Source organism: Myodes glareolus, chromosome 26 (assembly GCF_982192425.1).
Source record: "Myodes glareolus chromosome 26, mMyoGla1.1, whole genome shotgun sequence".
Taxonomy (NCBI): Eukaryota; Metazoa; Chordata; class Mammalia; order Rodentia; family Cricetidae; genus Myodes; species Myodes glareolus.
The window spans coordinates 7,341,083-7,363,187 of NC_142051.1; the positions used below are offsets into that span (position 1 = coordinate 7,341,083).

The 22,105-nt window shown below is 42.7% G+C and overlaps 1 protein-coding gene across 2 annotated transcripts in view; it reads left to right on the forward strand.

Moving 5' to 3' along the window:
- The first annotated feature begins 6,873 nt into the window (after nt 1–6,873).
- Nucleotides 6,874–22,105, forward strand: part of Tafa2 (TAFA chemokine like family member 2) — a 448,779-nt gene continuing 433,547 nt past the window's right edge. Inside the window, exon 1 of one of the 2 annotated variants that reach the window (XM_085683417.2) lies at nt 6,874–7,458. The gene's annotated coding sequence lies outside the window, so the exon portion shown is untranslated. The remainder of the gene's footprint in view (nt 7,459–22,105) is intronic. The other variant, XM_048418687.3, reaches the window with a different exon arrangement.

Below are 22,105 nucleotides of genomic sequence, written 5' to 3' on the forward strand. Positions count from 1 at the left end.
AGTTAATATGATGGCAACCATGAAATGACAGAATTGATTTTTAACTATTGGATGACATCCCCTCTTTCTATTTGGTGGTCATGGACACTTCTGTTTTTAGAATTTTTTTTCAGACCAGAAGCAAGCACTTTTCTTTAATTTCACATTTTCTTGAATCTATTAGGAAACAAATGTTAGATTCTCCCAAAGCTGTTTTTTACTTTGGTCTTTCAACAGATATCCAACCGGGAAGAGATCTCATCCCACTACCGCAGACAGTCCTCAGTGTTCACAAGGCATGAAGCTATCTACACATCAGATACTTGCTCAGCATCAGGACCAAGTTTCCTAGGGAAGGCTCAGCATGGCAATCACAGTGAGTCTCTGCCTCTAATCTAAGTAGTCTAATAATTGGGCATACAGGGAAGATGTATCCATGATTGTGACTCACAATGAATATATTATGAAAAACATTGGCGATTCTAGAGTTGAGGGCTATTTGTCTTTGATCTTTGAGAACTGCTTTGTAGAAAATCAAAACTTTTATGCCGTAGCAACCTCTAGGGTTGGTTACTATTCTGAAAGAAAGCTTGTGTTGAAAAGTGTATGGAAAGGGTTGAATGCAGACAACAAACAGGATTTCAAGGTCAGAAAGGGTGGATTTTTTTTGGTATGTGTGTGTATTTGTGTTTGTTTATGAATTAAGAAGATGAATTTCAAGAAGGCTAAATGTCACATCTTTCAAGATTTCCAGTAACAACTTGGAGGGCTCATAGCTAAATCAAAGTCCCTTTGGCAATCTTTGGGATGGAGACTTAAAGTCATTATTAGAATCAAAATAAGCATACATTATTGCCCAGTCTCATGAACTGAGATATATTAGCCATCGATCTGTTCATATATGCAGTTTGCTGGCTAAAATAAAGACACACATGAATGTGCACTGCTTACACATACATAGCCTCATAGGAAATGAATTATAAAAGTTAAGTTAAACAAAACATGATGTGATATGTGTAAAAATGAAACAAAGCATAGGGAATACATAGGAAAAAGTTGGAACAATAGATTAGGAGGATTAGAGACGTTTTTCTAGAAGGAATAACTTGTCCCAAGTCTTCACCAATAAATTAGAGCTACTGAGGCAAAAGAGGTGTTGCTGGTGCCCAGGGTTTAAACTGAGTTTATTTGGGTATTCATCTCAGGAACTAATCATCAAGAAGCAAACCAAGTACATGAGCTTCCAAAGTAGATGACATCAGGTTAGAAGCTCCTATCCTGGCACAATCACTTTCTTGTAAATGTTACTTATTTCTAGTTTTAAAAACCTTAAAAACCAGCAAGAGAGACGGCTCAGGGGGTAAGAGCGCCCGACCGCTCTCCCCGAGGACCCGAGTTCGATTCCCAGCCGCCGCAAGTAGTTCCGTACCGTCTGTCAGCGCCCTCTACCGGCCTGCAGAACGACCCACAGGCTTCCACTATCCACCATAGATCTGCATAGAGTAGTAGGAAAAAAAAAACTTAAAAAATCTTGAAAAATGTACACGGCATGTGTGCCTGTATGGGTTCATGTATGTGCCTGTGGAAGACAAAAGGAGGAGTGTAAATCCTTCGTGCTTAGTTAAAGGCAGTTAGAGCTGCCTGCTGTGGGGACCCGGCGCTATTGCCATGGAGTCCTCTATCCAGACCCCTTAGCCCTAAGAGGCTAGACTCTCCTAGACTCCAACATCCGGTAGGTACATCCGGTTGTAAATTAATACCACGGATCATTCAGTGACTGAAAGAAATGTCTTGCTTCCAATGGGGCAAAGAGTTATGAAGTCATATTTCATAAGGTTGGTGAAAATGTTTAATAACAGGAATGAGCACAGAGATAATATTCTGGACAAACATCCTGCTCTGACCCAAGACAGGCGCTCTGCTGCCTCTAATGGGAGTATGATGCTTTTCCTGGTCATCTCATAAAACACCTGATTTAATTTACTGTGCAAACTATTAGCCCCGGCGGTAGCTATTTCACCAGCTTGTGAGAATGTAAGCAACGTCTCCTTTCCCCTGCAAAAGGTGCTTGTGCAGCTCTGCCTATCAGGAGATGGAGATATTTTTTCTTTAAATTTGAGCCTGGCATGGCTTTCTGAACCATCTGGCCTAGGAACGGTAACAAACCTGATTCCAGCAGAGACTTGCAATGGTCTTGGCATTGAGGTTTCCCCTACTGACACTCCTAGAAAAGCGGCTGTCACAACGTTAGGTCTTCCCCAGTTTGTCGAATGCTAAAAGGCTTAGTTACTCCCAGCATTCCTTCTTCTCAGCCAGTTGTCACACAGGGAGAGAGGAGATGCATTCCTGGGTGGCTTTGAGGAAGCTCAGCTAAGTCAGACAAACTTCCTACCTGAAGTTCCTACCTGAGCAGCATACCGATGATCAACTCACAGAGCTGTGACCCAAACCAACCACAGAACAACTGTATGATCCCAGAGCCTTTTCTACATCATTTCTTGTGAGCTGTGACGCTGTGTGTGTTGTGGTCTGTTAGGAGTGTTAAGCACCGCTGCTTTCCAGGGAGACAAAAAGTTAGCGATGTATGTGTGTACCTTTGCAGTGTATGGACTGAGTTTTCTGCCTCCATTTATCTTCCTTATTACATAAAACAATTATGTAAATGTCACAAAAAATGTATTAAAATATTAAACTCGGTGTGGTGGTGCACACCTTTAATCCCAGCACTTGGGAGGCCAAGGCCTGTGGATCTCTGGGAGTTCAAGGCCAACCTGGTCTATATACCGAGACTGCTCCCAACCCCTGCAAGCAGGAAAATGCCCTCAGTGATTGAAATTAAGCCAAGGGTAGTTGTGGATGCAAGAAACACTGGCTCTAGAGAGGAGGGGGAAGACAAACCATCTTTAAAGCATGCTTGGGCTGTATAGTCATTATTCCGGGCAACTTGGCAGAGCACTGTGTTTTGCTAGAAAGAAAGAAAAATATGTAGCTCAGTGATAAAGAACTTGCTGAGCATGTGCAAGGCCTGGAGTTGGTACCCACCAGGAGTCATCAGAGCAGATGGACATAGGAAGGAGAGATGGGCAGGTGGGGATGAATGGTTGCCCCGTAGGCTGCCTTCTTACCAGTTTACTGGGAACCTGAATTATATTTTTTCTCTTAAATATCACGATGCCCAGCACAACAAACTCAGGGGAATTGGGACTAGTTTTTCCTCCCCTTTTCTGTCCTTTTCCATTAGTAAGGTCTCTGCATTATTACACATGTTCTGATAGTGACATTTCAGAATCCAGGTCCTAATGATTTCAATGTCCTTGTAACACAGGAGACAGACTTTGTCAGTGGTTGGGGGAAAGACAATGTGGGGGGAAACTCTGTGAATAAAAACATAAAAACCTAAAATTGACGCCTGGCTTTCGATTTGTCAGGTCTACTGAGAGGCCCTCCCTCCACCATCTTCTTTTGTTCACATGTGGGTCCATCTCATCTGTTTTATTGGATGTTGTGAGGATTTGAGATTCGGCATGAGATAACCCATGAAGCTTCTACCAGAGACTTATAGGACTCCTAAAATCTCCACCGCAACTGAGGGGAACGTGTGGTTGTGCACACACACAGTACCTTAAACAACGTTTGTCTTTAAGAATACCTCACCCTAAGACACAGTCTTTCCATTTCTTGGTATTTAGTTATGAGAATGGAAAGCATGTTCGTGGAAAGAGCCCTTCATAGAAGTCCTTAGTGGCTCCGTCATATCCCCAAACATAAATTAACACAAGAGGTGCTCGTCAAATAATGTCTTGCATTGCTCCCCAGAATTCAGGGAGGGCTGATCTGTGGCCGCAATAATGCTGGTAAATCTCAGTGAGGGAAAGAAGTGGTGGGGAAGAGACATGTCGGGCGACACGGTTTATGAAATCTGTAGTATAGACAGGTGATTGCAGTTGGGCGCACCTCAGCAGACCAGCTTTAAAGGCTGATAGAAGAAAACTTGCAGTAGTAACTGAGCTCTCAGAATGTGGCGAGTTATGATGGGTGACAGTCCAGCCAGATTCAGCGTTTAAAGAAATCCTTTTCCCCCCATCCACAAAGCAGAGGAGGCAGAAAGTTTAACGAAATGGGTGGTAGATTATCAACCCTGCAGCTCTGTTAAAGTGGATGAGTGTCTGCCTCTCTGGTCCTTTAGGAAGGAACGCAGAAGCTTTTGCTTTCCTGAGAGTCCCGAGTTCAACACCTCGGTCTGAAGGGGAGCTGGATCTGTTTGCCTGGAGATCTGCAGAGAGCACAGAGGTGCTACAGGATTTCAGCAGCATTAGGTGTTGGATGCAGGACTCCAGATGAGGAACTTCTGTTGTAGTTTGTAATCACACATCTATTCTCTTTACTAACATTTTCATACTCTGGTAAAAACATATTGGGCTAAGTTGGGCAAAGTAAGACAAAGTGTCCCATGTTTTAGCAACAGAAATAAATATGATAAAACTGAAAGGTTTTCATGAAATCACAAAGGCCCTGTGCATCAGGATTTAGAAAGATAGCTCATGGCTTTTACTCCTCGTGGGAAGGCCAATGTTCTGAAGTGATGTTGAGATGATTTTTCCTATTCATGGGGAATCCAGGATTTTAATGTCGTTCTTGCTTGGAATCAACGATGGACAGAGTAGACAGAAGATTATTGTAAGATTCGCAAGGTATTTAAAAAAAATAAACTTTGTTCCCTAGGAAATGAGTTACCATGTGATTGAGATAAAATGAAAATCTCGAGTCACAAGAGATATTGGCCTCTTGAAAGAGGTCGTTTGAAGGTATGTAGGAAACAAACGATTGTCAGGCCCCAGAGTGGCTCAGACCTACAGTGGCATAATCAGTTCAAATGCAAATTTCAAATGTTTTGGATTCTCGTTTGAAATTGCTTCAGCTATGGTCAATTAAAAAAAAATCACTGTCTTTCTTTAAGACTGTATACTAAGCACAATGATCAAGTCAGAATAGGATAAGTACAAAAATTCAAAATGAATAGAAAAGTGTTTAATAATAACTGCAATCCATATTCTATAATTAAAGACACAGAAGCATGCAAAGCAAGCCACCTACTAAATGACAAGGTTCACAAAATTGAAATAGCAAAGTTACAGGTGGACCTACTTTAATCGTGGCTGACGTAACAAATCCTTTGCATAAAATCTGCAGGGACACACTATTAAAATAGTGCTCCCAACTTAATTATCTGAAACCCTTTTGAGAGAAAACATGGCTAAATTACAAAGCACGTTACCATAAAGCCACTAACCAAAACATATTCCCTAGTTCTTTGTAAATATGGTAATAAGTATTAGTTTATACCCGGTGGAAAGAATTATGCTAATATTTCAATGACTAAGGGCTATGAAAACACAAAAACTTAGAACTGGAAAGAATTAAGCCATCTTGAAAAATTAACCTAGCTGAACGGGAGGAGTCAATAAAAGACAAGATCCTCGAGTAAGGATTGGGTAAGGTTTCCCGCGTCAGCATTTTCTTTCTTTGTGTCTAATTCTATTCTTATTTACTAATTTTTCATACTATCCTAACTACTAGCTTACAGTTTTTCTCATTTATAAACACGATAGAAATGAACGGAGGCTAAGAAGGCTTTTTTTTCGGGGTCATATGTACACTGCTAAACCAAGACCCAGTTTGGCCTTAAGGACCCCTCTAGGGTCCTGCTATGAGGTTTCTGTAAACATCAGGAGATTCCTTCAGCAATGAATATGCTGGCATGGGATTGTACAGAAAAATCATCTTACCTTTAAATCTATCAGAGTTTGGAAGTGATAAAAATGCGCCATTGGATAGTATTTTCTGTTTTATAATTTGTGGAAAAAAAATTCGGAGTCCCAAGGATAGCCCGCAAAGCGGTCTAACTCAGTTTTGCCGCTAGAGGGAGACATAGTCCAGTATTTGTACCTTTTGCCGCTGCCCGGTCCTGTGTTTTTCTGCAGGAAGGTGGTTTGCTCTCAACAGCTGCAGCCACTGTTAACAGAATTGGGAGGGAGAAAGAGCGGGAGTCAAAAGCCTCCCGGTCCTGTCATCTCATTTTACTGCTTAACCCAGCCTGGAGTGTCAGAACCCATCTCTCTCTGCCTTTTCTGTGTTTTATACTGTGGGGCCAGTCGCTCCTATTGTGGTGGTCAGTCAGTGGAAGGAAGAGGGTGTCTAGGGTGGACCAGCGGGGTTCTTCCCGTTGGGGTGACTTTCTAACATCATCACTGGTGTATTTTGACAGTACGTTTGTGGTGGGACTCAGAGAGGAGGAGCTTTTGATTGCTCTTGGCTTCTTTTTCTCCTGGCGATCTGGATTTGTTTCCTCGGGCCCCTCCCCTTGTTCTGTTCTTTCTCACTCCCGCCTTTAGCGAAGTGACACAGGCGACACCTGCTCGCTTGTGTCTGATGCTGGAACTCGCACCTTCGCGCTGGTGAAGGTGCTGGCGCACCCGTGACTGGGGGACAGCAGAGGGTTCCCCTTCCTTGGAGCACGCGATGCCTTAGAGTGGCAGCGGGTGGGCTGCGAGGAGCTCGACCGGCTGCACTTGAAGGTGGGGTCGAGGGGCTGCAGCTGGTCAGGAGTTGCTGCTAAGTGGACTCGGAGTCGACGGCGTCCAGGTGTCGGAGAGGGCACCCGCGGGGACCTGTGTGCGAGCTGCGGGAACGCGGACGCCTCGCGGGGGGACGGCGGCTGAGCGCAGAGCCGGCGAGCCTGCTCAGAACCAGTCCACACCGGAGCCTCGCAGACCTGAGCGAGCCGGGGAACTCGTGGAGTCGCGGAGTCGCACGGCGGAGGCTGCTCTGTTGAAGGTGAATCATCGCGTCCAATTGCCTTTCCCCAGAGAACCTGGGGGAGGGCGGGAGAGGGGTGGGGGACGTGTGAGCGCGCGCGTGTGTGAAAGGGAGAGACGACGCGGGGCGAGAGGAAAAGTCTTCGCTCTCGGCTAAAAGCAAACAAATCGGAGATGGAATAAGAGCGGCGATTGCTGGAGCCCGCCTGGATCCTCCTGGCAGTCGCGGGAGCGGAGCGCACCGGGCGCAGCGCCGAGGACAGCCAGGGCGACCGCGGGCGCCGCCGGGGGCTGCGGACACTTTGGTTTCCTCCCTCTCAGTCAACAAACCTTTTGATTACTTTGACACTGTGGGATAAAGACCAGAGACCAGAGACCGGCCTCGCGCGCTGCACCTCCCACTTGCTTCGGGGAGGGGACCCCTAGCTTGTATGTGGAAACACTGCCGAGACCCCCTTTAGCCTTCGAAGGAGGTAGCACCCACACCCGCACTCGGGGTCACACTCGCTCGCACACACCGGCGGACTTCAGGTCCCTATGCCCCTGGATGGTGCCAGCGGACCGGCATCTCCGAAGCGATGCATGAGCGGTAAGGCTGGCGTCGGCCCGCGGAAGCTACAGGACCATCGCTAGGTGCTGCCGCCACCGGGACGCCCGGCTGCAGGTAGGTGCGAGCCGCGCCTTCGGGAACCTTTGGGCTTTGGGGACCCCAGTGGCCACGCGAGCACCGCGCGCCCCCGCAGCCCGCGTGGGCATCTTGCTTTCCTCCGCTTCCTCGAGGGCCCGGGGCAGAAACGAGCTCGCCCCGGGAGACTAAGATGAGGGTAGATGCGGTCCCGCAGCCTGCTCCCCGCTGCCCCCGAAGACAGTGAGGACAGGGGCTGGGAAGAGGTACTACCGGAGGGGGACGGAGCCATGACAGGAGCCTTGGGGAGCAGGGTCCTCCCCTTTCTTATTTCAGAAGGCGAGAGACCCAAGCGAGGACCCAAGAGGTTTTTAATTGACTCCCTCGCCAGTTCTGACTGGTGAACATTTGAGACTTTTCATAAGGAGTTGGGGAGTCGCAATCAAGGCCGAAATCAGTGAGGACTGATGATGATCCAGGGAACGCGGCAGGTCGCCTGTCTGGAATGCCTACTTTCTGTCCACTTTTGACTAGTTCATTCTCAGGCCTGTCTGCAGAGGGTGGGCGTTTCCGTGGGGGGTATTGATTCCTCCACCTTTAACCATGTCCATCAAGAGCCGCGTTCCTAAGTTCCGGAGCCTCACCCGCTCAAAGGTTTCTTTCGCTCTGACAACAGACTCTTTATTACCGAATGAAATAGCTTTTAGTAAAGGCTACTACAAGACAGCCTTCATAAAGGATCTTTCAATGAACAGCTTTCGGGGGGCGGGGGGAGGCACAGCTGGTGGCTGCGGTGGTGGGAAACTACTGGCTTTTCGTTTCTTTCTAGGCAGATGTCTTCTACATCTTGCCTGTAGCACAGGTTTCTCTGCCCACCTGCCTTGCTGCCCCCTCCTTCTCCTAAAAGGCTAGGTGTCTACCAAGAGGTGTCTTCAGGCGATGGATGGCTCTTAGCTATTAGCAGGCAACGCCACATTTCCGGAAACTGCTTTTGTAAAGGCAAAGTTTGAGGTCCGTTGCCCTATTTCTTCTGGAGCTGCCGGCTGAGCCATCCGGTCTCCACTGGGGGAGGTACCCAAGGTTCTCTAAGAGCCCCTGGGGAGATCATACTTTCTCATTCAGTATTGCACTTCGTGGCCAGTGTTAAACCATTGCCCAAGCCTTTGGAATTGAATGTGTAGTTACCAGCTACTCCTACCCTGTGTGCTTGGTGAGTTTGTCTCATGCCAATAAGATAGAGAATAAACCACCCTCCTTTGTGAGTGTGAAACCTCCTCTTGAATTTCAAAGTCCTTTTTGGGTTTGAAAACAAACAAAAGCTCATCTAGAGCCCCAAACCTATTTTTTTTTTTTCACTCTGAAGAGCTCTTCCCATTCACCCAGTGTCTGAGGGTCCTTCTCTGGACAGGGTGAAATTTCAATGACTGTCAGCTGGCTGGTAATTATCTGGTTCCTGTCTGCCCAACCAGATTGTTGCAGACACCACCCTTCAGAGTGTTATCAATTAGCACCTTTAAACTGCTCTATTAGGCGAGGTAACTTAAGACAATTGAGTAATTAATTTAAGGTTTCCATGTGAAGTAATAAAGGAGATTACTGGCAAAGAAGATTAAACATACATTTGACGGTTAAAGAATCAGAGCGTGAGGGATATTATATTCTCCCTTTCCATGTTTGCACATGTATTCCCTAACTGGTAAGTACTTTACAATTTTAAAATCGGCACCAAACCTCATACATTTCCAATAGCAGATCAGAAACGTCTGATTCTTTTTCTTCTCCATGCTGTTCGGTATCTCGCCAGTCAATTGTTTTGACCTTTTTAAAGTCTTACTTTTAAAAGCCATCAGTAACCACTTATAGGCCACCAGGAATCACACTGAAGCTTATTTTATTCTATTTCCCCAATTTCCAGTGCAAACAGTTCGCTTGTATTATCTATATCATAAGGTTTTGAGAACACTGTCATTGCAATCTGAGGACTAGGCATGGGGAGTCTTGTAAGGGGCAGATATAGTTTTAGTGTTGCTGATTCAAAACGGCATTAAAAATTTCCCTGAAAGTCTAAAACACTGATGAAAGTCGTGGTTATTTTCTTGCCTTTAAAAACGGTGGTTGAGCATGCTCAGCGACACATTTACATACAGTGCTCTTCGTTTCATGCTTCTTATAGAGTCAGGAAACCTTTGTGTCAAAGCAAATTTCTATACAATGTTACAAGTTACGCTAGAGGGGAAGGTGAGGGGTCTGTGTGTGTGTGTGTGTGTGTGCGCGCGTGCGCACGCGCGCATTTGTAATTTTGAATTGGAAAAATGTTAGTTATTGTAAGGGTGACAAAGTGGAGAGAAAAGATGCTTGTGAACCTGAACTCAAAATGGATACACTCTGCTTAGATGCTGCATTATAGTATTTACTAGCCACCAAGTTACAAAATGTGATGTCATGGCTGTAAAGAAAGGTCTATTTTTAGACTTGGCCACTTTTCTCTTTTAAAAATTTATAAAGTGATAAAACTTTGGGGTGATATAACATTTTAGAGAATTTATCAGAAAAACTTAATAGTCCTGGATTTAATATTTATAACACAGTGTTTTGATAGCCATCTTAAATGGCATTTTCATATGGAAATGTACATAGTATAGTTTAGCACCAACTGGATCTTATGGATTACCCTGAGCAGGAAGGGTAATCATTGACTCTCCAGCGTTTCTTATCATGGCTCTCAAAAAATAGTGCTGTTGGATCGTGTTCAAGCTGAGGTGTAATTGCGAACTGATGGACATTTGCTAATAAGATATGTAATGCATGTCCCAAACGAGGACCTCTCCGAAGTGCCATTGGTTGCCTCCATCGTATTTGAAAAGCTGTAACATTCAGAATGCAAACAGCTTAGTGGCCCGACTTTCAATTCTGCAGTATTTTATTAGAGATGCCTCACTAAGTAGCATTATTTGGCAGCTGTTTTTGTTCATTGAAAATTCAAGCAGCAATGAGGAACTTTACCATCTAATGCAGTTTTGTTTTCTTGGCGAGAACCTATAAATCGAGGTAAAAATAAGCATCTACCATAGTCTGCTTTGATCTATGCCTGATATTTACAAATGCAATTCATCAATCTGTTACTAGCAGGACCCCATCAAAACAAAGAGAAGAAATTCATTAATACCAGCTGCTGCTGCAGCTAGACATGAAGGCCAAGCTGGCTGAAACAACAGCATTTCTGGGCCCTTTGCTCGCCCCGTGTTTCACGGGATGTGCCTGCCTCTTCAGTCACTCATGTTGTGATGCCTTGAAAGAGGAGAATTTACCGTTTTCTTGGGGAATTCTTTGGAACTTTAGCTGGAGCACATCGAGCTATTTAGACATTCCATTGATAAAGGAAAGAGCGGGTATTTTAAGTTTGGAGCGCAGCCTGGAGCGGTTTACGGACAGGTGAGACTAGCGGGCATGAAGTTCGCTTCTGTTCTGCAGTTGCCATGGGACACGGGCATGTTACATAGTTTGCTGCAGGTCTGACTCTGCGCTCAGTGCAGTGTTCCAGAGTTCTCATCATGAAGTAAAACCACTCATTTTGTCTTCTGCTTCTTTTTCTTATTGAAATTTGAAGAAGAATGCCTATGCTTTCTAGAGTATGAAGGAAGTAGAATTTAGATATATTTCTTGTGCATTGTGTTTCTATATAATCTCTAGATCCATACATATGCAAGTGTTTTTAATGGTAGCCATGGAAAACATTGATTTTGTGTTAAAAAAGACAGTTACAGCAAAGCATACTATTGTGACTTGTGTTAGATTTCTAACGCCCATCTACTTTCCATGTGTGGATCACATGTGTTTGTTGGCTCTCACCAAGGACTGTAATAACAGACCCACTATTCACTAATTTGGTGTCAGTTTGGCAATTGATTGGCATTGCCACCAGAAAATACAGAACTTAGTTTGCTTGCAAATCAGATGGCTAGTGAATACATAAGCTGTAAGGAGAGACTTCTAATGTGCTCACAATGACCCATGTGAGGCCTGGGATATAGCTAAGGAATCAGAGTACACTTGCCTATATTAGATGAAGCCCGGTTAATCTTCCTTCAGTTTCCCAATTATTCCTTAGGAGCTGTAATTGCTTTATGATTTTCCCTGAATGGCCAGTTAGCAAAGGTATATTTCCCTTTCCCCTAGCAATAGTGCATCTGGTCATTCAATTAAACTTATATTTGTATTGCTTTTTCTATGCAGTAGATTTTGGAAACTCCTTACTGTGAGATTCAATAATGCAATAATGTTGCATTCCAGCAATTACTACGATGGCAGACTCGGTACTTGACAAAGTGGAGACAGCCAGCCAAATGCATCGCCTTTGCTCTTAATCGTGGGCTTTGCAGAACAAACCATGCACACAAAACCTAGAGAGTTCGAGGTGGCTTTGGATGACAAGGCTTGTTTTACTAAATATTTTCATATTTATACATTACTCCCTACAAACTAGTCAGTGTATAATTGCATGTATGGGAACGGGCAACTTTGTTGCTCTTTAAAGGTCATGCAAAGATTCTAAACCTTCCAATTTGCTGTGTTAATTGCCTATGCCCTCCTGTTGTTGTGCTTAACAGTTCAGAGCAGCACTCGGCTCCCTTTGGTGAACCAGGCATCTCTTCATCAACAAATACACGGGCATATTCATAGGAAATGCTTTATAGAAGATTTGGGGCAGTATATTTGTGTTCCGGAACTCGAGTTTCAAGTTGGGACAGCCTGGGCTGTGTGGAGACAGATTCTTTCTAGAGTAAACCAAAACCCATATAATTTAAAATAATTATTCTCTGTATATGCAAATGCTGCCCTGATATTTTTTCATTTGAATCTTAGTGTTTTTTTTATCTTTTTAAAATGCCTTTTTTGTTGAAAGTAAATGAAAATTGTACTTATTTATTCAAGAAGTAACTACGTTCACTCTCTTCTGATACCCCTGCTTCATAATACCCACAGTATGCTTGTTCTAGTATGAAAAATATCATCTACTAAGAAAAGCAAGGTGTTCTTTATAGTTGTCTCTGTGGACTGGACACAACCAAAAAAATTTTTTTTTGTGTGTATATGTGTGCATTAGAATCTAACAAAGTGTCAGCTGTGTAAAAATAGACTTTTTCTAGAATATATTTCTTGAGAGAACAACTCTCAAACAAATTTTACTGAAACACTGGGTGTTATGTACTGAAAGAATGAGCGTGACTGCTCCTATTGGGTGATAATTCAGAAATTGTCAATTTAAAACACTGGAGGAAAATAACATACATACATACATACATACATACATACACACATGCATACATACATATGTGCATGAATACATAAATACACACACAGACACAAACAGGCACAGTTGTCCCTCACATGATTTGGTAAGAGGTGAACCTCCATTAGCTTGCTGATTTGGTTGACAGACGACAGACGTAAATTGCTATTATAAAGCTTGTGTAGGTGATGGTAACAAGAGGTAGTTGTGAGACCATAAGAGTGTGACTTTATTCTGTGGGCCACAGCTCCGCAGTCACACATCTCTTCAGTGGATTTTGCACGATAATTCACGCTCTTGATGCTGATGGCTATGGTGGGGTCACAACACTGAACTGGATGAAATCTTATGATGCAGTTTGTGGGTCTTTGTGATGCTCTCTTCTTGTCAGATCAGCTGTGACAGGCCGTAGGTCTCCGTCTGCAATGCCTCCATCGTCCTCCACTGCCTGTTTTCATTGTCACTAATGTAAAATCGTTTGATCAACCCAAGCAGAAATTAGATTGGCAGACAAACCATCACATAGTATATGATGATGAGAAACATCCATTCAAAATCTGTAAATTAAAAAATTTAATAACCCTTAGGAAGGTCCATTTACTCAATAAGTATTTATTTAATATTGCCAGTCATTTTGCTATAATAAAAACACCATAGTCCGGGGGGCTTATGCGCAAACATTTATTTTTCATAGGTCTGGCAGCTGGGACTTCAAAAGCAGATGTGCCTGAAGAAGACAGATACCTTCTTAGAGGTGGGGGAGGAGAGAGAAAGAGAGAGAAAAAGAGAGAGATAGGGGAGAGAGAGAGAGAGAGATAGATAGAGAGAGAGAGAGAGAGAGAAAGAGAGAGTGCATATTTCCTTCATGGAAGCTATTGATTATACGAATAACAAACACTAAATGTGTCAATAAAACAAACCAAACCAAACCAAACCAAAACAAACCAAACCAAAACAAAACAAAAAAGGGAAACCAACTGTCTTCATTGGTAAGTCTCCTAGAGTTTTGAGATGGCTCCAAAGGAATGGCTGAACAATCAACTGTTCTGTACCTGCTTTTGCGGGTCATTCTTATTTTTCATTGTGAAGAACAGATCTTAAAAGAACTAATTACAATAATTAAAATGTTTGAGTCAGGGTGGATTGTGAAGGAAGACAGCATCCCGTGTATGTAGGTAGAACTGCAAACTGACTGCAGCTCACAAAGTCCATCCGCAGAAGGAGTGACTCCGATAGGCGGGAGTCCTTCCCTTTGCTGAATTACACACACAGAGTGACTGTAGGTCAGAGACATGGCATGGCCGAGACCTTCTCCGAGGGAGAGCAAATTCCAGTGCCCGTGGGAGTCAGGCTGGGAATACAAATGAATGAACAGTACCAAGGAGATGACAGATTGCCACTGACGGTGCTGTTCATGCTGTTGGGGAGGACTTAGAGAGGAGGGGAGAGCCTGGCTAATGTCTGATCGAGATGGCCAAGACACAACATGAATAGGCTGCTATGGTGGAATGCATTCTCTGACTTGTAGAATGGAATTTGGATATGCAGACTTTTAAATGTGAAGGTTCCAGAATCATAAATGATGACAATGAATTCAAATCTGTAGTAGTTTATTAGTTTAGAGGTAAATTTCTAGGCTATATGCGTCGGAAGTGAAAAGTCTTTATGGCCCAATAAGTCTCTCCGCCAACACAATATTCCAAATCAGACCAAATCAAACCGAATTAGAAAAAAAAAAAAACCTCAGGTTTAATGGCTACTAGTGCTCCCAATGGCCTTCCAGGCCCTCAGAGAGGAGATGGGGAAGGAAGACCAGGAAACCACATGTTTGTTCTCTGGGGGGCAGTTTAAAAACCCTGTGGGAGGGTCTTGAGCTTCTCTGGGGAAGGGGTCATCGTTTGGTGAGCTTTCTCGGAGGTGGATTCTGGACTGAGGCAACTCCCAGGGGCGGGGACCTGGGATGGAACTTTCCACCCAAACATTCCAGATGCTTTGGCTACATGGATGCCAGGGGGTGTGGTGACACTTTCAATCAAACATGGAGGACTATGGGTCTGCCGTTGTCAACAGAGGGGTATGGAGAGACAGGGAATTAGGACAACGTGTGCCAGCTCCTCTGTCACCTCCAGTCTCACAATCGCCCAGGTCTACTCGTAGACTGTGGCTGACAGTAAAACATCCAGCAGGAGAAGCAGAATGAGGCAGATGGGCGACTCAATTTGGCCCCAGTCTTTAGATGAAATCATTCAGAGGACTCTATGTTTGATGTTGAACTCACTCTGGGCTTGGTGCCGGGGTGAAGGGTAAGACAGTGCAGAAGTCTCCTGTGTTCTTGCTGAGGCTATTTTAGGTTTCACTTAAATCTGAGCTCCTTGATGAAGAAGGCTGTGGAAAATTACCCAACTCTATTCTAGGAACCCAAGGTCAAGGTGCATCGGCTGACTAGCTTGTGTTGAACCGTTGGCTGGGGCAGCACCCCTTCCAGCTAACTGCTTATCTTAGCTTCTGTGAAATTGCTTGCTTGCTCATAACCACCCCACTCTAACTGACAGCTCCCCCATCACCCCAGCTAACTGCTTATTTTAGATTCTGTCAAATTGCTTGCTTATATGAAGCTACCCCTCCCAGCTCCCCACCTGCCCATCACTTCCCCCAGAGCTGAGCTAGATGTCAGGATGTGGTTTCTGCCTTCAAAAACCCTGTACTCTGGACATTTGGTGCTACATTTAGAACTTGAAAACCCGAATGTAGTCCCAGCCAGCTGGAGGAATGACTTTCAATTGACTATAAACTGTGCCTGAGTGGTCATCTCTGCTGAGGTCCCTAGACCACTCATGTAGGGTAAGGGTTAGGGTTTGAGATGTAGAGGGTATACTGAAGTTTAAGTTTAAGCCAAACACTTGGAATAGGCTGTGTAGTTCTGTGATAAGGAAGAATGGCCGTCTTCCTGAGGCCATTGCCTCTTTACCTTCTATGTGTAGACACAAATCTCATCGAGGGATTTCCTTAAAGTATGAATTCTGAAATAGGGCTCGAGAATCTGTATTTCCAAGTTCTCAGGCAAAGTTAATACTGTTAGCTGGTGGAGAACAGTTTGTGTTGTAAGCTTTTGGACAGTGTTTACCACTGACTATTGTCCCAGGCATTGAGAAAAGAGGACGGCAGCTCTTGCCTCTTTGACAGCCTGCTCCCAGTTGTGTGCTGAACCTGCCAGTGACGCAGCTCTTGCTCAGAGGCTCTGGCCCGCCGACTTAATAAGTGTTGGTTTGCTCTCCAGTCTTCTCTTCAGAAAACAGACTATGCCTCTAAAACGCAAACCAGAAATTGTTTGTTCTTGATACATTAATGACTTCTTACAATTTTAAAAAGTGAATTTATCCATTTCATAACCAAGCCATTATATTATATGTATAGAAATATTCTACCATATAGGAGTAATTTTAGCTCTTTAGATCATCTTTGGGAATTTCAAGAATAACTGCCAACATTTAAAGCTTAGATGTTAAGATTTGGCCACAGTGTCGGGGTTCTGGTTCTGCCTGAGTAATATCGGGGGTGGTGTGTGTAGGGGGACTTGGAGGCTGATTTTCCTGTATGCTTTCTTGGCTGCTCCCTGAAAGTGACCATTCTTTTTGTAAACAGTGATCTGATTGAATATGGTGCCTCACATCTGTAATACCATTGCTGGAGAGTGACTGAGACAGGAGGATTACTGGGAGTATGAGGCTAGTCTGATACGAGGACAGCCTGGGCTGCAGTGTCTCAAAACCAGAAAGAAATGTTAACTATACTCCTCCTGTTCAGCAAATGACTCTGCTTTGCTGCTTGAAATAATGTTTCTAGCGTGATTTCTTTAGGACTACAATGTGGTTTAGTGATTTTGAAGTTTTTGTCTTTGTATGATAGTAGTGTTTCGTTTCCTAAGCCAGATATAGTAATATCAGAAATTACCCTAGCTTACATGTGTGATTCTTTTGCTGGCTGATCTAGTTCTCATGCCACATGCTTGGTACACTAGGTAAAGCATTTGTCATCCATTTTTATCAGAACTCTGGACATTATTGTTTATATATGGCAAGAAACCAATTATAAAATAATACCAGATTCAGACCTGAATTGTGCAGATTAAGATTGTGCATAGAACAATTTGTTGTGCGCTATGATTAATATAGTTTTCAGCATTCATGTGTTAACTCTTATGCCTTTCCTCCGTCTACATGTCTGTAAGCTCCTAGCTTGTAGAATAGCTCTGCTTACAGTTGAGCAACGTGTGGGTTCACTTCACCAAATCTGGGGCAAGCATGTCTATATGTATACATCATTTATCTTTTTAAATTTTATGTTCATTGGTGTTTTGCCTCCATGTACTATGTGAGGGTGCTGGATCATCCTAAACTGGAGTTAAAGATGGTCATGTGGGTCCTGGAAATTGAACCCAGTATTCTTAACATCTGATCCATCTCTTCAGTCCTGAATGTGTGCATCTTATTTCTCTGATTTAGGGGTTAGCATATCATTTGATACATAATAGATAATAAACTCTATTTATCATTTAGTCAATGGGAAGGTGACTATTACTACATATTGATTAGGGTGTAACTCTGGAACACTCTCTTAATGTGTAAGGGAGTACTTGGGGGAATAACCATCATTTATTCTAAGTGTGTGCATGTGTGTGCATGTGAGTGTGTATGAATGTGTATGCTTCCCATATCTATGTTGATTTTAAAAAGGTTTATTTTTAAATATCAAAGTTGGATGGGAAAGGCAGGGAGTGTGGAGAGCGTGGGAATGAAGAAGTGGGGGTGCTTAATAGGCTTAAAATACAGTGCATATAATTCTCAAAGAATTCATAAAGATGATATCAAAAACGTGTCTGTAAAGGAAAGAAAAATATTTATTTGTATATAAAAGGTAACAGCAAAAAGGAAAATAAGCACACCGACCCCCAATTCCATTTATATAATTTAATGTAGCCTGTAGCTTTAGAGATGACATATGCTGTGATCATGCTGTTACATAAATTAAAAATTTCAATATTTGTCAATGCCAAATTTAGTGTTGTTAGTCATATATGGAATACATTTTGATTGATCTTGCCACTAATTTGACTCGTCACTCATTAGGGAATTTAAACCCATTTATCCTTATTTACATAATTACATTCTTTTGAATCAGATAGTTTTTTTTAAAGTTTGGTAATTTTACTGACTTTCATTGCTCTTGGCTTCAGCGATATTACTACATTTTGTTGTTATAATTCTGAATCTATTTAGTACAGACAATATGCGTTCAGATATTTATTGATTTTGTGTTAGCCATTCTAGGTTAAATAAAGCTTTTAAATGCCTGCTGCTACAGAAAAATTAAAAAAATTAAAACTGCCTATAGTTGATTATTAAGAAAAGTAGTGCATTTAATAAAATCTAAAAGGTCAATTACTTATATAATAAAATTTAAAGCAAAATATCTTTGAATTTTGTTTAAAGGCTTCCTTTACAACTATATGCTATAATATCCTCATGGTTTGCAGTACAAGGTGTGTTTTGTGGACTTGAATAGTTATGATGACAGACTATAAATTGAACGGACCTTTCCCTCTCCCTGTATTGTCTAAAAATATTCAAACTTACATCGTTAAATCTAATGTTCTGAAGCTGGTGCTACTGTGGAACTTGCTGGAAAACATATATCTGTTCTTCTTTCCTGGCTCAATTTCAATAAGATATTAGCAAGAATTTTAGAATAATTTTAAAAATCAATAACTGAAATTAATAAAGCTTCCTGCATATAGGTGAATTTTATCTCAGAGCAACGTCTGCTATACTTCCCAGAAGACCGAGTGTGCAGCGTTTTCCCAAGCCTGCGACCTTTTCCTGAGAGCTGATTTCATACAGTGTTTATGCAGACTGCAGGACTTGTGGCTAACATCTCACTTTGCGTTTTCTGAAATCTGCATCAGGTTCTCCAGACAGATGAAAGTGCAGACTGGAGCGAGCTGAGGGTAAAAGGCACGTTTACTAACGGGCGAGTGGGCGTGGCAAAGTGGCCTGGTGACTTCTGAAGGGTGTGACCCAGAAGAGATGCTGAGTAGAAGGCCGGATGGAGGGTGACACAGGGAGAAGGCAGGTGTCGGGGAAAACTGTCACAGTAGTTTTTTATACAAAGGGAAGAGCTAATCAACCTTCAAGAGGGAAGCAGCTAGACCCAGAATAAACATATTGTAAAGTAGCAACCAAAGCAAGACTGCGGAGGAGAGATGAACGATGTTGAAGGAGATTTTCTTCTCCATTTCTGTCCAGGAATAAGAACTTTCTATCAGGGCAAACGGAATAATGTCTGACCTTGCACCAGCTATTTGTCAGCCCTTAAAAAAGTGACCAAACATTTTTGTCATCAGTTTTCTCACTGGCAAAAGAGATGACTGGATGGAATGACCGCTTAGATGCCACTACATTTCGGAGTTACTGATAATCGTATGCACCCATGCTCCTAGGCTCTCATTGGAGCATATCTTGGTCACTGTCCATTTTGACTCCCTGTATTGTTAAAATGATTTCATAAGATGCTTGTATTTTTAGCTGAGGTATCATCCTGTACATGTTTCTGGGAGGCACACAGTGTGTTGTTCAGTCCCAGCTGCAATGTGTGATGACCAAATCCAACTAGAGAGGACCCATGAAATGCAACTTTTATAATTCCTCTGTGGTGAGGACGGGAAGCATGCTTTCCGGTAGTTATTCTGAAGCACACATTTAAAAATTAACGATAGGGGCTGGAGAGATGGCTCAGAGGTTAAGAGGACTGGCTGCTCTTCCAGAATTCCTGAGTTCGGTTTCCAACAACCACACGTGGCTCACAATCAACTGTAATGAGATCCGGTGCCCTCTTCTGGCATGTGTGAGTATACAAACAGTCAGAAACACTGTGTACATAGTAACTAAATAAAGAAAACCTTTTAAAAAATTAATGGTAGAAACGTTTCCATGCAGCAGAACAGCAGAACTTACTCTTTTCTGATGCCTATCAATTTTATAAAGTAGTTTTTTTTTTTATAACCCAACTGTTTTCCTTTTTCCTTCTGAGACCCTGATGGCAAACAGTTAAATATTTTGGTATTGTTCCACAAATCCTTGTAGATATACTTCCCCTCAAGATTCCTCTTCCTTTCTTATTAAGACTGGGTAATTTTTTTTTGAAATCAGACTTTTTATTATTTCAACTGGCACATACTCATAAAGATCTATAAGGGTATATTCGATATTTTGATATGTGCATATATTATATAATCATCAAATCAGCATAATTATGTATTCTTCTTAGGCACTTGAAATTTGTACCAAGACTGTTTAAAACCTCCTTTTCTAGTTATTTTGAGAAATATATAGCTTAATGATTAGAGAACTCACTGTACTCTGAAACCAAGCACTAAAGCTTCACATTTTACTGGGACACTGTCGCCGTCAACCACCCTTGTCCCATCTCACTCCTCCTATCTTTCCTAGCCTCTGGTAATCACCCTTTTCTCCTTCATTCCGCGAGGCCAGCGTTTTCTGAGCACTCTTTTGCATGAGACCATGCAGTGGTATTTCAGAAAGTCACATATTTCACGTAGTGTGACATTCCCCAAGGTCATGCCATTTTTTTAAACCCGTGTCCACATCATACCATTTTTAGAAGAATGAATTCCATCGTGTTTTTTTACCACTTTGAAAACTCGTTTGTTCACCAATGGGTACTTAGGCTGATTCTCTGTCTTGGTTATCGTCCATGGTGCTGTAGTCAGCACCGGAGGGCTGACGCCTCTTCAGTAGGATTTTGTCTCATTTGGCTGTATAAACAGCAGTGGGCTTGCTGGATCATCGGACAGCTCTGTTTTTAATTCTTTTGAGGAACCTCAGTACGGTTTTGTGCAATGGTGGTGACAATCTGCATTTTTGCCAACAGTATGTGGGCATTCCTCCTCCTCCCCACCATTGCCAGTGTGTTATTTTTGTCTTTTTGATAATAGCCATTCTAAATGAGGTAACATGGCGTCTCATTTTGGTTTTGATTTTTATTTCCACGATAATGATATTGAGTTAAACTTCATACGCCCCTTGGCCACCTATCTATTTTTTTGAGAAATGTTTGTTTACCTCTTTTGATTATTATTCAACTAGGTTTATTTGTTTTTGGTATTTGATAGGCTATGAAGTTTTTGAGGTCAAACAATGTTTCAGATTCTTCATCCTGTCTCTCTAAAGCCTAAACTTTCATGAAGTGGTTAATGAATATTTTATTAAGTCATGCTTCATTTTTCTACTTTGATATATTAACCTTATATTCCTTTTGTTTTTACAATAAGTAATTTCTAGAGGCACAAGAAATAACTATGTTTTACAGTACTATCTTACATATAAAATAGTTTAACGTACATAATTTGACTTGGTACTATGAAATAGCTGAGTGAGTGAGGAACACCCTTCCTGATTTCACAGAGGAATGTAGTCCTACCACTCAGGGGCTGGTTAGAATTCCAGATGTCTCTGCTGGAAGACAGTTCTCCATAGGTCTGTCAGGAAAATCCCTGTCCCCTTTCCTCCACAGAACATGTAAGAACACCAAACAGACAAACAAGAACAACGAAAAAGAAGTGGTCAGTGTTGGAAGATAATGTCTCCACTCCCGGGTCTAATAAAATAATCTCTGCCTCCAGGGGTAGAAGATCTGCTTGCCACCCGTTTTAATGGCCCTAGTTCCCCGAGTTTGTCACTCCTCGGCCTGACACCGCCGAGCAGAGGGGAGCATTGTAGCTGTGCGACTTTCAGACAGAGTGACTCAAATGTGACCCGGGCGCAGCAGCAATGAGCAACAGGGTCCTTTGTCTCTGAGCAAGGAGTCTTGGTCTGTGTGCCTGGCCAGTGTTTCTGTTATAGTAGGTTTACTTGTCACCTTGCATGTAAGATAAAATAAATAACATTGCGACGGTTCCTCCCGGTGTCTCTGACTGTCATGTCAGAGCAGAGCTGTCTGTCTGCCTGGTCTACACACTGAGTCACTCTTGAGACTCTTTTTTTTTAAATATTAATTAATTAATTAATTAATTAATTATGTGTACAACATTCCTTCCATGTATGCTTGCATGCCAGAAGAGGGCACCAGATCTCATTATAGATGGCTGTGAGCCACCATGTGGTTGCTGGGAATTGAACTCAGGACCTCTGGAAGAACAGTCAGTGTTCTTAACCTCTGAGCCACCTCTCCTGCCCCACTCTTGGGACTCTTAAGACTGTGCTGTAGCCGAGTGACCTTTATACTGCCATCAGGCCCTATGTGCCATGTGCCCCTTTCTAGGCTCCTCCTTCTGTGACACCTTGAAAGGTCCTTTTGGTGCCAGCGTGGAGAATGGACTGC